Source organism: Aythya ferina, assembly GCF_964211825.1.
Source record: "Aythya ferina genome assembly, chromosome: 1".
NCBI lineage: Eukaryota > Metazoa > Chordata > Aves > Anseriformes > Anatidae > Aythya > Aythya ferina.
In genome coordinates this window covers 82619590-82633724 of record NC_140296.1, presented here as the reverse complement: position 1 = coordinate 82633724, position 14135 = coordinate 82619590, and the positions used below count along the sequence as shown (strand labels likewise).

At 40.3% G+C, this 14135-nt stretch overlaps 1 protein-coding gene across 8 annotated transcripts in view; it reads left to right on the top strand.

Moving 5' to 3' along the window:
- The window catches only part of SMPX (small muscle protein X-linked), a 42067-nt gene that overhangs the window by 13101 nt on the left and 14831 nt on the right, over window positions 1-14135 (top strand). The window contains exon 5 of one of the 8 annotated variants that reach the window (XM_084507152.1): window positions 9647-10571. The exons of 4 other annotated variants lie outside the window; for them this stretch is intronic. The gene's annotated coding sequence lies outside the window, so the exon portion shown is untranslated. Of the gene's footprint in view, window positions 1-234; window positions 549-797; window positions 2376-6760; window positions 8230-9646; window positions 10572-14135 lie in introns of those variants that run through there. 3 more of the 8 variants (XM_084507151.1, XM_084507149.1, XM_084507150.1) reach the window with 3 other exon arrangements.

The following is a 14135-nucleotide window of genomic DNA, read 5'->3' as shown; positions in this document are numbered from 1 at the left end:
TCTTGCTTCACAAGCACAAGTTCCAGTTCTACTGAATACAGAACTTGTATTTCAGTACACTAACTACAGATAAATATATTACAATGCAAATAATTTTATTCCAGTGAGGGACAAGTAGGTCAGTATTTTTAAAAAGTTTCTTTAGAACACTAGAGATTGGATATTATTTTATTTCTGTAATTCAAAGCTAACATAGTAATGGCTCTATGCATTTGATCACACAAATGCACCCAGTACTACTTGCGGCACCCAGGGACGTGCAACATATCTTTGAGGATCACCTCTCTCAACCTGCTAGCTACACTTTTGATGCAACCCAAGATAAAGCTGGCTTTCTGGACTCCAAGCATACCTTGTTCATGTTGAGCTTTTTGTCCACCAGAATCACAAGCCCAACTCCACGGAGCTTCTCTCTATCCATTTGTCATCCAGCCTGTAATCATGTTTGGGATTGCCCTGACCCAAGTGCAGGGCCTTGCATGTTAACGCCAATTTCAGAATTATTTTAATCTGATTTCAGTCAAGGCCAATAAACCTCTGTTGTTTGACATTCTGAGCCATAAAATAATTAATAATATTTTCCATCCATGAAATTATCATTTTATTTTCTTTGAAAAGCCTGAGTCAGTAAAGATGCAGTTATAATGAAAGATCAGCTGTATAGAGAAGTTTCAATACAAAACAAAACACACAAAAAAAGAAACACAAACAACTACAGTAAGAAAAAGATATTTGTGTCACAGAGTAGTCATCTGAATTGCCAGTTGTGCCTGATACAAGTCCTTTTTATCATGAAGAGAGACAGAGGAGCTAAGCTGAGTAAAAGAACATCGTCTGGAATTCACTGCACAGAAACATTAAAGAAGAGAAAATAAAAAGCAGTGCAAAAGGATTCTGTGAACACAGAAGTGCTGCGGTCCAGGAATCTTGAAAGAAATGGCGTATAATCTGAGTGAATTGTCCCAATACACACTGTACATTAATTTATTTTTTATGTGCAGCATAAATATGCCATTTAGAAGGAAAATATATATTTTTTTTCTTACTTTTAACCAGCTCTGCCATAATGTGCATGTTATTTTTGAAGCACAACAGAATCTTTCTCTTCAGGAAACTTGGGAAAAGGAAAATTAACATTTTGTAAAATGTAACATTGTAGTCATCGCACTAAAGCAGTACCCAGAGAAATATGAGTTTTTAATGTGAGGCTTTAAAGATTTTTTTATTTATTTATTTTTTTTGTGTAGGAGATATTTAGATAGAAATTTTACCCCATATTTAGTCTCAGGTGATTGCTATTTTCAATGTTTAAAATTATTTTGTAATTAGCTTACTGAGAGTCTGATAAAAACATTTAGGGCACATGCAGAGATTCACTGTAAAGAAAAGATTTCTACAGGAAGATCAGCAAAGTGAAAGTGAAAGCTATGAGGTCATTATGAAGTCATTTCTGTCTCTGTCCTTCTTGTGATGTTGTATTTGATTATCAGGTCCCAACGCTGACACAGATGGGATGGCTGATCACATCATTCATGGAAAGGGCAAAAAGGAGCAAAGGGTGAGGGGACTCTGAAATACAGGAGGGTGGCAAGAGGGAATGGTTGTGTGAAATAACATTGTCCAGCTGGGAGCAGGAGGTGGTCAGAGGTTACACGCATTCAGCCATTAAGTGTAAGTGCGTGTGATTGATTGGAGGTGTCTCCCCCAGGAGATAAACAGTGGAGTGTTTCTGATTCCAAATATTCCTGCAATGATGCTAAACATGATCACCATTTACCTATTATCTGGCTAATGTGAGAAATACCGCTTTCTAGATTTTGGGTAGTACAGTCACAGATCACATCTGAAAACTTAATTTCTAGAAGATTTTCAGACACGGTACTCACTAGAGACTAGGAGTTCAGTTTTAGTTGAAGTGCAGGACTAAGCATATGCATGAATTCTACATAAAATTGAAATGTAAATCAATCACTTGCCATATCCAGCAGCCTGGAAAGGTACTAAATCTAAGGACTGTCTCCCATAGAGGATGTTCATCAGTTCCGTTGTTTTAGGCATGGCCTGCAGCCTTATATAAAATGTGGTGTAGTCAGTGAGTTGTTTTATGACTGTCCATTCCAAGCCAGTGAATATAATCTTTTTTTTTTGCAACAAGTCCATACTCACATCTGCCTGATACGTCACTTCATGTCCAGGAAGGGGTTACTGACCATCCTCTAAATGTGATACTCTCTAAAGAATGCTACATTGACTGGTCAATAGAATATGTCTGTGCAGAGTGCATACTGATAAATGAGTACATTCTTTGGATTTCATTGTTTGGAAATGAATTATCTCTCACATCAGTACAATAAACTCTTCAGATATTCACAGTCGAGGGATTTCCCTTTGTTGGTATTTTTTATGTTTCTCATGGTATGCTGTAGGTACCCACTGAAACTGATGGAATAACTCCAAATTCTCTAGATAATTTCCATTATGCTGTGATTCTATAATAAAATATCATAAAAGTATCAAAAATATAAAAATGTCAAAAATATCAAAGGCTTTATAACTACAGCAATTATTTTTAACACTTTCCTTTAGTATTATCATTTGCCAATGGATAGTTTCAGTAAATTGCAAGTCATCATGGCCAATTTTGTTTAAATATTGATCCATGTTTTCCTGCTTGGTTTTAGAGTGCAAACCCATCAGCAAAAATAAAAAATGAATAACAATATGTTGGTCCATTATTTACAAATCTACTCCTGCATAATTTGTAGTTTAGAGTAAAGAGTAACTTCTGTTAAATATTTTTGGTTTTGCTCTTTCACCAAATTAGGGAATATCGAGAGATTTATTAAGATCATAGTTGTGAGTCTAACAGTTTGTGGGAGGGATATAATTAGTAAAATGTCGTAAAGCTGGATCCAGTGAAGGTCATAAAGTGCTTATCAGTTAAGATATTCCTGTAGTCATCCCTTACTGCTGGTCTATCATCTATAATTAACTCATTAGCATACTCTGCTTTGTCGTAATGATTTTTTTTTCTTCCACGGAGCTGTAGACGATGAGTTTGATAGAGTCAGTTTTAGTATACAAATGAGTTGTGATTCATTTTCATTTTCTCTATCTACATTTTTTTTCTGCTCCCTTTGTACGTGCACATTTCTACATGCATAAGAACGAAACATACACAAAATAAAATAGCAACACAATATCACACACTAATCAGCTAAGTATATGTCCTATTGAGAAAGCCATTGTAGGAAGCATTTAATTTGACAGAAGGAGCCTGCTATGGCTGTGATTTGTTACCAATTGTTGTGATACCTTATGTGTATTACCACTAGCATGGTGATTGCACAAGAAAATAATGATTGAGCAAAAATTGTCATTTCTCTTAAGTATAGTTTATATTAATTGCAGCCACTTAGTACCGGAACTCATAGAATATTTGGATTCTTTCAATATCCTTTACTCTGGCATTGTCTTCTGGACATGTTTGGGGAAAGCTCTCATTTCGATCCCAATTACAAACGTACTCAGAATTTGGTCAGACAAGGCTGTTAAGCTATGCCTGGGTTGTTGCCCACTAACAGGGTGCCTGTCCTGTTCATGGTATGAGAAACAGCCAGTACTTGCAGATAAGCCCTGGTCTTTACCTGGAATTCTCCTGAGCAGAACTGCTCAACAAATGTTAGTTCTGTTGTCAGCATGGGAATTGTGTTTTGAGGGCATCAGAACAAACAGCTCCCCAGGTCAGCTTAGACTTGCAGCATTACCTCCTTTACAGCATATTGGGAATCCTGTCTCACAAAAAAGAGGAGTCTTGTCAGCAGAGCAACCTCTGAAATTGGCATCACTTGGAGAAGAAAGAGAGAGGAAAGGAAAAAAACAGAAGTCCTTTAGAGGATAGAGCTCTTACATCCATACTAAAAGATGTTCCTTGGTGTCACTATTATTTGCAAAAAATGTCAATTACCCTGGTCTAAAAATACACATAATTTTGCCCACTGAGTACGGTGGATGTTAATAACAGTTTCATGCTATGTACTGCTTTTAAACTGCATCTCACTAGAATGGTAGCCATCTACCTCTCCTTATGTTACTGGTTTGATACACTTTTCAGTGATTGCGTCTCATTCCTGTGCTCAGGTAGACCAGAAGATCATGGCTAAGCTGCTGTACAGTAACAAGCAAAGTTAGTGATGTTTTCTCCAGCAAACATAGCCAGTGTCTCGCTAGTAGAGGACCTCTGACATACTGTAAGCTCTTGGAACAACCCCACGATTTTAAGAAATTGTGTTCATGTGATTAAGCCCAATTAGCCAAAGCTTGTGTGAGAAATGGAAATTCATCCAGAGGGTGTTGGGAAGTTCTGATCAGAAGGAGTTCAGATCTCCTTCCTTACCACAAGTGGGAACAACAGGGTGAAGAGAAAGAATCTGTTTGCAAGAAAATGTGCCAGCCTCTCTCTGTCAAAGTCAGAGAAGGCTTGGAAGGGGATCCCATCACTGTCCATAAATACCTGAAGGGAAGGTGCAAAGAGGTCAGAACCAGGCTCTTCAGTGGTGGAATTTCCAGATTAGGAGTGCTTGGGGATTTCATGGCCAGTCATCAATTTTGCGAGGCAATTTTCCATTTATGAAATTTTCTTAAGAAACTAAGTTTCCAAGTTTTTTTTTTTTTTTTTTCTTTCTCCCCTGAGTCTACTTATGTCATCCTTCTGGACTTTAAAACAAAAGAGCTAGAAATTTCTGTTAAAAGAGAAAACTGGGATCCCCAGTGACATGAGAAGAGCCTTTGGAATCATGTTATCTCCTCAAGAAAAAAAAAAAAAAGAGAGAGAGCGAGAGAGAAAGGAAGAGTTATGTTTTATTTCCCAGAATTTCTGTGTTTAAAATTAAGGAGTTAGGTCATTGTCTCTAACATGGCCTGCAGATGTCCATTATGAACTGAGGGCCTCTTTTCTACCACTGCTGAAATGCTGCAGTAAGCCCCAGCATGTGGTTCCCTGGGCCTTTGCAGATCAAGGAGAGTTTGCCTTCACATTCACTTGTTAAATGATGGAAGTGAGCAGGTAAATGGGCTGGAGAGGCTGCTTTCTAAATGCCTAACAGGGCTTAAAGGTATGCATTTGGAGACTGATTTTAGTGAGTAAAGAGCAGGGAATGTTCTTCTGAACAGCAAATGCTTTCCTGTGAAGTAGTTACACAGAAAAAAAAAAATATTTTGTGGTTTTGAAAAGTAACTAATAACTTCAAAACAAACCCCGTAAAAACAGAAAACATTTTGCTCCAAAGCAAGCTACAAAAATTGATTTTTTTTTCCAAAACATTAAATATGCAAAACAAGTATATTTCTTTTCCAAGCTATGTCTTCAAACACGGTGTTTTTATTACTGGAAGAGACAAGCACAAAGTAGTAACTCAAAGTGCTCTCATTTTTCTCAAGAGCCCGAGTGTGACAGAAAGCCTCTATTAATTTTTACAACGTGATCGTGTTATTTACTACTCTGCCATTGCCATATTCAGGGCTCACTCAGAGAGTTTGCAGACATGTAGAGGTCAACAGGCCTCAACAAATACACAGAAGAAATTTCTTCATTGAGCCTCTCACTTTGACACATTAATGCTCTTAAAGTAACAAAATACTTCCCACACTGGCAATCTGGTCTCACAAATCTCTTTTCCTTTCTCAGATGAGAACCATCAGTCTTCAGGGTGGGAGAAAGGTCCAAGTATTTGGTTGGAAAGCTGAAATTAATTTTTTTTAAAATGAGTCTCTGCTGTCAGTACTTGCTTTGTGTGATCCCTCTGTTGATCGGTTAGCCCTGAACTTCTGCTGTCACACTCCCTTGTAGATAATCCCATTTCCATCAGTGCTGCTCCTGACAGATTTTGTAAGAACTAAACTTTTCAGTGAATTCCCGAGTTGGATACTATTGCTGGCTCCACACTCCTAAAATGAAACTTAAAAAGGCAGGAAGCTCCCTGAAGTTATCAGATATAGAGAGACTGGTGAAGTGTGAAGATGGGTTACAGTCAGTAGGCTTTTTTCTTGCTTCTCTCTGCTATATGTAGTAAGAGAGAGTATGAATTAATCACAAAATTAAAAAATAAGTATGACTGGCATGTATTCTACTTGGAAATCTTAGAAATCCCTAAGGCCTTTGGCCTCAATTTGGGTTATTGGAGAACAGACCCTAGTATTTGGAGTATGCCCTCTGACTTAGATGGAGCTTACCCCGAGGCACACACACAGGAGACCACGCAGAGCTAATGAGGAACCACGGGCGTTAGAAACCATTTGGACAGCAGGAAAGAGATGGTACTGAACAGTACGAAAGAGTGAGATGAAGGCAATGCTCTTTCTGTGCACCTAGAAACTGTCCTGCCAGCTTTCGGTATGTGTGGAGCCCTCAGACATTGTGATGACAGGTGTCATACGGAACCCAAAATAACAAATAATTCCAGTCACTCACCTTACGGGTTAAAACTGGGCACAAGGGTTTTCAAGTGCCTCCGTCAGAGTAAAAGGGCTAACTGCTTTTGAATACATGAAGTGCAACTTCCTACATTATTAACAGCTCAGCTGGTTTTATCAGACCTACATAAATTGTAGCCAATTAAGCTGACAGTATGGTCTGAAACATCATGGCTCTGATGTGATAATCAAATGAATTTTCTCCCCCTAAATTTAGTGCCTCATCATTTTGTTTTATAGCTTTTATTCGTTTCATTTGATAAGAGACTACCTAATTATGTTTTCACAGCCTTGTGCTCAAGAACCACATAAATTACTGCATCACCATGCTTTGGAATTTTTGGCATCTCATTCAGGATTTTGGCTCAATATTGCATGAGCCTTGTCATCTGCGTCAGGGAGCAGACCATCTACAGGTGCCTTATTTTGAAAAAATACAGCTTTTTAATGTCAAGGCTATCTCAATTCCACACTCGGTTACAAATTCCTTCTGAGAAAAAATAGCATCATATAATGGCAGCAATAGGTAGAGCTCACCATGACAGTAATTCCAACTTCTGTTGGCTATTGGGCAGCACTACTGAGGAAATATTATTCTGCAGATTATTCTGTAGATATCTGGTTTTTGCTCTCCCTATCTGCTCTTGTTTTAACCACCTAATTCCCCCTTGACCTGCTGCAGCAGTCTGAAATACAATATTTCCATGCACTAGGAGAACAAACTACACAACATAAATAAACATTTCCCATGAGTCATACTTTGTTTCTCGCATTTGATTTGCTGCAGCTTGTAGCTACTTGAAATGAAACTTAGCTGAACTAACCTCTACTTAAACTTGGGAACAAGTATAAAGTCTGGGATTTTGTCTCTCCATTTAGTGGTTAAATTAGTGTGGCTGTGCTTGTTTCTTGCACAAATGGCTGAGCTCCATTTAGGGATATGAATTCAATAAAAGCAGAATAAAACCCTCAGACTTGGTGCTCAGACCTCACGCCCCCACTTTGGTAGAGTTGTCATAGCATTGCTTTTAATTTAATAATGCAGTTATTCAATTGGTTAAAAAAATAAATCGAGTCCTTCATCTATTAGTTCTCCTGCGTCTTTGTTCCTGTTTGCTGCCTCAGAGCAAACCCTGTCTTGAAATTGCTGTTCCTCCTGCATGGCCTTACAGAGCCTTTCACCATACAGAAATGTAATCTTGGCATGAACAATTGCTGCGACTGAATGCACTTAGGGAAGAAGTGGGCAGTAGCTGTACAGGGCAATAGCCTTGCTTGCTCACAAATGAACCCAGGGAGAAGCAGGCTAACTGGCCCATGTCAGCTGCTGTATGAGTGCATTTTGACAGCAGTGTAGCAGTAGTACTGGCGTACACAAGCAGATGGCAAAATTGCTTTTGCTGAGGAAACATCAAAGAACAAAAAGCTTCCCCCAAGCCAAACTGCTCTTGTTCTAAGGGAAGGACGTGATGACAGTAGCTAGATGGTGTTATTTCAAGGCTCTGAAAGGTACAGCCTTTGTGTATGAGACAAAACCAACACAAAGTGTGTGCTGAAATGGAAGATAATACAAATCTGAAGACTTGAAACTGAACATTTGAGCTTAAATAGGGAGAACACAGGGAAAAGCAAGCCTCTATTTGTTTCTGTGTTTGCAAATCATGCTGTTCTTGAGTGCAGTACCCTTCCAAAAGACTGTCAAATACTGGGATAGAGTATGTCCTCTGTTGAACAGAGCATCTACTTAAGGATCTCAGATCTTACACTTCTGTATTTCTAAATTTCCTTGATTTTGTAGTTTTGTCTGAAAATAGTTGAATTGATCTGTTTCTTCAGGGTTTGAATAGAAGCTTTTTTTTTTTTTTTTTTTTTTTTTTGGGGGGGGGGGGGGGGAGGGGAGAGAAATCTTCCTCTCTTGTCCTTAAGACAAGAAAGGCTTTCCCTTTGAAGAAAAACAGCATATTTGCAGGTTTTTGTTGTTGTTGTTGTTTGTTTGTTTGTTTTTCAACTCCCTTTGCTGAAAATAGAGTTAATTTGGATGGGTGTACCTCACATATTTCTTTCAAAGTTTAAGCCCATCATTCAAAAAGTACCAAATTAGGCAATGACATAGATTTTATAGAATTATAGAACCATTTGTAATCCTTTCTGCTCTGTATATTCTTTTCTTATTTTACATCTGTGCTAAATGCATGTCTTAGATTTCCTTTTAGATGTTTGAACAATTATTTCAGGGGCAAACCAGTTGCCTGCCAACTTACTGCAGTTAAACGCATTAGTAAACAACACCTGAATCGCTGTTGAGCATGAAACCTCGGTGAGGATGTACATGTTCAGCTTCATGTACGCAGTGAATAAGAGGCTGAGCTTGGCCAAACAGCACTGCTCAGTTGCTTGTCAGCTTGCTGAGCTGCAGGGTGACATGATCACATGTCCAAGTGTGAAGTCATTTGCAGTTTGGTTGAAATTAAAGAAATCTATTTCCCTAAGGCAAGATGAGAAGTAGACCAATTAGCTCCAACACCATAAATGCCTTACCTTAATAGATGCTATGGAGGTGACTGAAGACTGGATCCCTGAGAAGCTTGAGCTGACCTGAGGCTAAAGGCCTCATTCTCGAGCTGAAGTTTCATTGTCCTGCAGTGATCTATGTAGGCAGCAGTTTCTGGTAGCCATGGAGGATGGCAGAACTACATACCACACTGCTGTGGACCTATTTCCTTCAGAGAGACACTGAAAGCTCTTCATGTCCCAAAGTCTCTCTTTGCCATGGAGGTGGTTCTCTTGCATAATGGTATAGTGGACAAAACTGCCTGGATGCTAGCTACCCTCTGTTTAACACCTACTGCTTGGCTGCCTGCACCATTAAACAGGGAAGCCAATGGGGAGCTAATGCCCCATACATACACAGGTGATGGGGCAGATATGAGTGGAGAGTAGATGTCCCAGAGCCTACAGCACTGACCTGGCAGAACCAGGCCACTCCTGCCTTGACTGCCGTGTCTCAAGGCCTGGGGGAAGGCCATCCTTGTCTTCTGCTGCCAGGTGCACTGGTATTGCTCAGGGCCAAGTCCTGGCCTCTCCCAAGAGGCAAGTGGCCATAGGGAGACATAAGAGTTTACAGGATAGAGTCCCCAGTTCTCACCCAGAGCCCCTGGTGTCTCTGTTCACATAGGTCCACTCGGAAACCTGCCCTGCAGAAGCCTACACCCCTGCCAACTCAAGGAGATGTTGCTGCATACACTGTTAAGAATCCTTGAGCCACTTCTGCAATCAGCATCTTGAGGCTTTAGGGAAGAGCTGTTTAGATACAGCTAATAGAAAAATAATTGAAAACAGTCATATTGTCTTCTTCTCTGGGGCTTCAGCAACATCCTGAGTCAGGAGCCATTAACCCTCACAGTGGGTTGGAGTGTGAACCATCTCCTCCAGATTTGCACCTGAGTACTTTCTTTAAAATAAACAGAACAATTTGAAAGCACAGCGAGAGAAGGCATGTGCTGGTAGCCCCTCCCTTCTGCGTTGGCTCAGCGATTATCACATGCACCCAGGATGAAGGAATAAAGCAGTTCAACTCCTTCTTCTCCTCAGAAGGATTAAACCCCACATTTCTTGCCTCCGTGGAGACTGGAGACTACCTTGGCAGGGGGAGCCTTTTATAGACTTTGAACTAAAGCAAGACTGCTGTGCAGAAATGAATTAAAATTAATCTGTAGACTGTGAGCCTGACGGCAGCTTAACAAGGAGTTCATTTGTCAGTAGGGAAACCTGCTTCCCTGTGCCTTAGCATGTGGACTGCTGTATGCCTTGTCTTAAGACTAATTCATGTAGCAACAGTTTCCTCAAACTGTGCTTTAAAAGAAGCCAGGGTGGCTGCTGCTGCGTTTTGTACAAAGCCTGATGCAACAGGGTCGGTGTTGAAGAGGAAGGTCTCTGTGGGAACCCACCACGCTTCTGGGTGCTGCTCAGTGTTACATGTCTCCCCATTACTCAGCTGAGCAGGTTTATGAAAAAAAATAGGTATCTGTAGACAAGTTCGAGCACAGTTTGAGATTATGGTATAGTTAGACCACAGTTTTGAGGAACACAGTTTTGGAGGGAATCACAGAATCACAGAATTTTCTAGGTTGGAAGAGACCTCAAGGTCATCGAGTCCAACCTCCAACCTAACGCTAACAGCCCTCCACTAAACCATATCCCTAAGCTCTACATCTAAGCGTCTTTTGAAGACTTCCAGGGATGGTGACTCCACCACTTCCCTGGGCAGCCTGTTCCAATGCCTCACAACCCTTTCTGTAAAGAAGTTCTTCCTAACATCTAACCTAAAACTCCCCTGGCTCAACTTAAGCCCATTCCCCCTCGTCCTGTCACCAGGCACGTGGGAGAACAGGCCAACCCCCACCTCGCTACAGCCTCCCTTGAGGTACCTAAAAAGAGCGATAAGGTCACCCCTGAGCCTCCTCTTCTCCAGGCTGAACAAGCCCAGCTCCCTCAGCCGCTCCTCGTAGGACTTGTTCTCCAGGCCCCTCACCAGCTTCGTCGCCCTTCTCTGGACCCGCTCGAGCACCTCGATGTCCTTCTTGTAGCGAGGGGCCCAAAACTGAACACAGTACTCGAGGTGCGGCCTCACCAGAGCTGAGTACAGGGGGAAGCACCTAGGTCCCTGTTGCACCACAGGCAGTTAAACCACTAAGGTTCTGGCCCCCATTAATGAAGAGCACAATCCCATTGCCACTCAGTGGGAGCTATGCTCTTAAAACACTTAAGTGTGTGCTTCTCAAAATCCCACTCCAAATTTGTATGTGCGAATTGCATATTGTTCATTGTTAAGAGTGAATGTGCCTCTGTGTCTTTCTGCAACCCGATCCAGGACACATACTGATACAGCTGCATGAATGCTCCAAAAGGAACTGTTTTATGTAAATCCTGAGAAAAGCCTGTCTGCAGAGCTAATTGAGCAAAATAAATCTTTTCCACAGAAACTGTGGATCACATTGGTAAAAATTAAAAATCAAAAGTTAATCGGTCTTAGAAGCCTGTTTTTAATAGCAGCTCATTCCTCTCATCTTTTCCTTTTATTTTCCTGTAGAAAACATACTTTTTTTTTCTTCATTTTGTTTAGCCAAAAACAAATTTTGTGTTGTGAAACAGGATGTCATAGAAAATTTTAGTTTTACTGTATATCTTCCAGTCAATCCTAATACCTCATTTCTAAATGCTTGCCTGTTATAGATGGCAAAATCAAAAGGCATATTGTCAGTACAGTCTTGTACAGAAAACATGCTGCAATGCCTTCATTTATGTTTTGGAGTAGAAAACAAAAGAAAACATGTAATATTTCCAATACTTCCAATTTCCAACATTTCCAATTTCCAACATGTAATATTTCAAATATTTCAAATTTTCCAAAACATGTAATATTTCCAATGAAACATGTAATATTGGAAGCTGTAATAAATAATGAAAAACTATAAACACAACATGCATATATATAGCTTACTGACGTGAAAGAGCTTCATATGTAGTGTATCTGTATGCATAAAATATTAACTATAAGCTTTCGAAAGAAGAAATAATTACCACATGACCTGCAGTAGCTTTAAGGAAACAAGATAATGCAAGGAATTAAGCGTATACTGCATAGACCAAGTGTCAGAATAAACAGTTTTGTAATACAGTCAGTTTAATGCCAAATTAAATTAGCATAATTAGTATGATGTCATGGCTTCATGCCTATCCATCTCTGAAGAAGTCCTGTGAGTTGTGTCTAAGATGGCTGTTAAAGTTCACAAACCTGTTCAGACCTCTCTCTTCCCTATGGCAAGGGGGCCTCAAAATTCAGAACAAGAGCGTTACATACTCAGAAGAGGGTGCAGAGAATGTGGGTTAGAGAGACTGTTTCCTGTTTTTTTGGCAGCTAGCAATCACTGTCTTATCACACATCCTTTTCCTTCTGTTTGCTCTACTTTTTAATTGTGTTTTGCTTCATGCTAAGTGCTAAGCATTAAAAAAAATAAAATAGTATTTGCAAAGTGCACAGAAACCTCCCAGTCCTGATCTGATATTTGATAATACCATACCTAACTTCCATTTCTTCTGTAACTATATTTGCAGGGATAGGACCATTGTCTCAGCCCCCTTTTTATTGCACATGCTAGAATTATATTGAAGTAAAACAGGTGGATGAATAGTACCATGATTAATCATAGTTCAGTTGTGCTGTGATATTATCTGTAGACATATCAGATGTGCACTATATTTATATAGAATGACACTGACACATTATGAATTCTGTTGAGAAGAAGCCATATGACCAGGAGAAAGCAGCATTTTTAGTAACTGTAAGTAGCACAGATAGTCAAATGTGGGCTATCTGCATTACAGCCTGGGTAAGGTGACAGAAGAGGCAGAATTCATGACGAATAAATTGGATATTGCTGCCCAGTGATAGAGAAGGCTGAGATTTCTATTTCCTTTTTTTGGAGAGGAGCCCCTTCTCAGTGTCTCCAAGATCAAACAACTTGCTGCTCTTGCATTAACAGCAACAAAATCAATCAAAGAGAGCTCAGTGACGAGTATTACTTCACAAGTGGTGGTGCTTGCCTTGCCCCAGCCCTGACACCCCTGCGTTCCCCATCCTTGGCCCTGCAGCATTGCCACATTGACAGGGCGAGACACGTGGCTCCACACCAGCCTCCCATTTGAGGCCACTCTGCCCTGGTGCCTCAGGAAGGGCCACTGGAAGAGCTTTAGCTGACAGGTCTGGCCCTGTCGTTGCTGGGCACATGTTCCCATTTAGTTGTCGCGCAGCATGGTGCAGTGTGTTGGGCCATGCCAGGTTTCACCTGTCTGAGTGCTGGTGAAATCCCTTTAAAATAAACCTGGATCTTGGCAGAGTGCTTGCTGCCCTGATGTCTGCCTCGGAAACAAAGCAATCCACCTGCAGAAACAACTCCATTGTAGCCCTATCTGTTGCTGCGGCCTGGCTGGGCAAGCAGGCTGAGGCTGCAGGCCAGAGGACAGCAGGACTGCTCTGTGACAGCCCTGCTGGGCACTGCACTGACTCTGGGGCTCCTTTTTATTGCTGTTATTTTGTTATGGTGATTTTTAACTGCCAGAGAGCTTTCTGTGCTTACCAACACAGGCAGCTGGGCATTTCTTGCCATCTCTCTCTGTCCTTCTGGGAAGGGGATTAGTACAAGTTAAATGCTATTTCCCCCCCTCCTCAGTAGTAATGTACATGAGAGGCATACCCTGCTGCTCCTTCAGCAGTCAGAAGTGCTAAAATGCAAAAGGCTCTTTTCTGACAGTTGTTTCTGTGTTTGTGCTTGCTATGTCATTAATAAAGGCTGTTTTTCAAAACATGAAGTTGTGTTTTTACCAGTGCTACGTTATGATTCTAGTGCAAAACATTGCCCAAGGGGTTAATGCTGAATCGAGGTGCTTTACACCATGTATTGCTGGCGGTATTTTTTATTTTTATTTTATCATTAAATTAAATTAATTTTAAATTTAAATTAATTTACTTTAATTTAATTTAATTTTAGTTTTATTTTATTTTTGGTAGAGAAGATGAAATCATTGTTCGTGAGAGGTTAATCACAGTTAAAACAGTTACGTAAATAATGCATTGTGACCAGTAACTCGTATAGGCAACTAGAGGG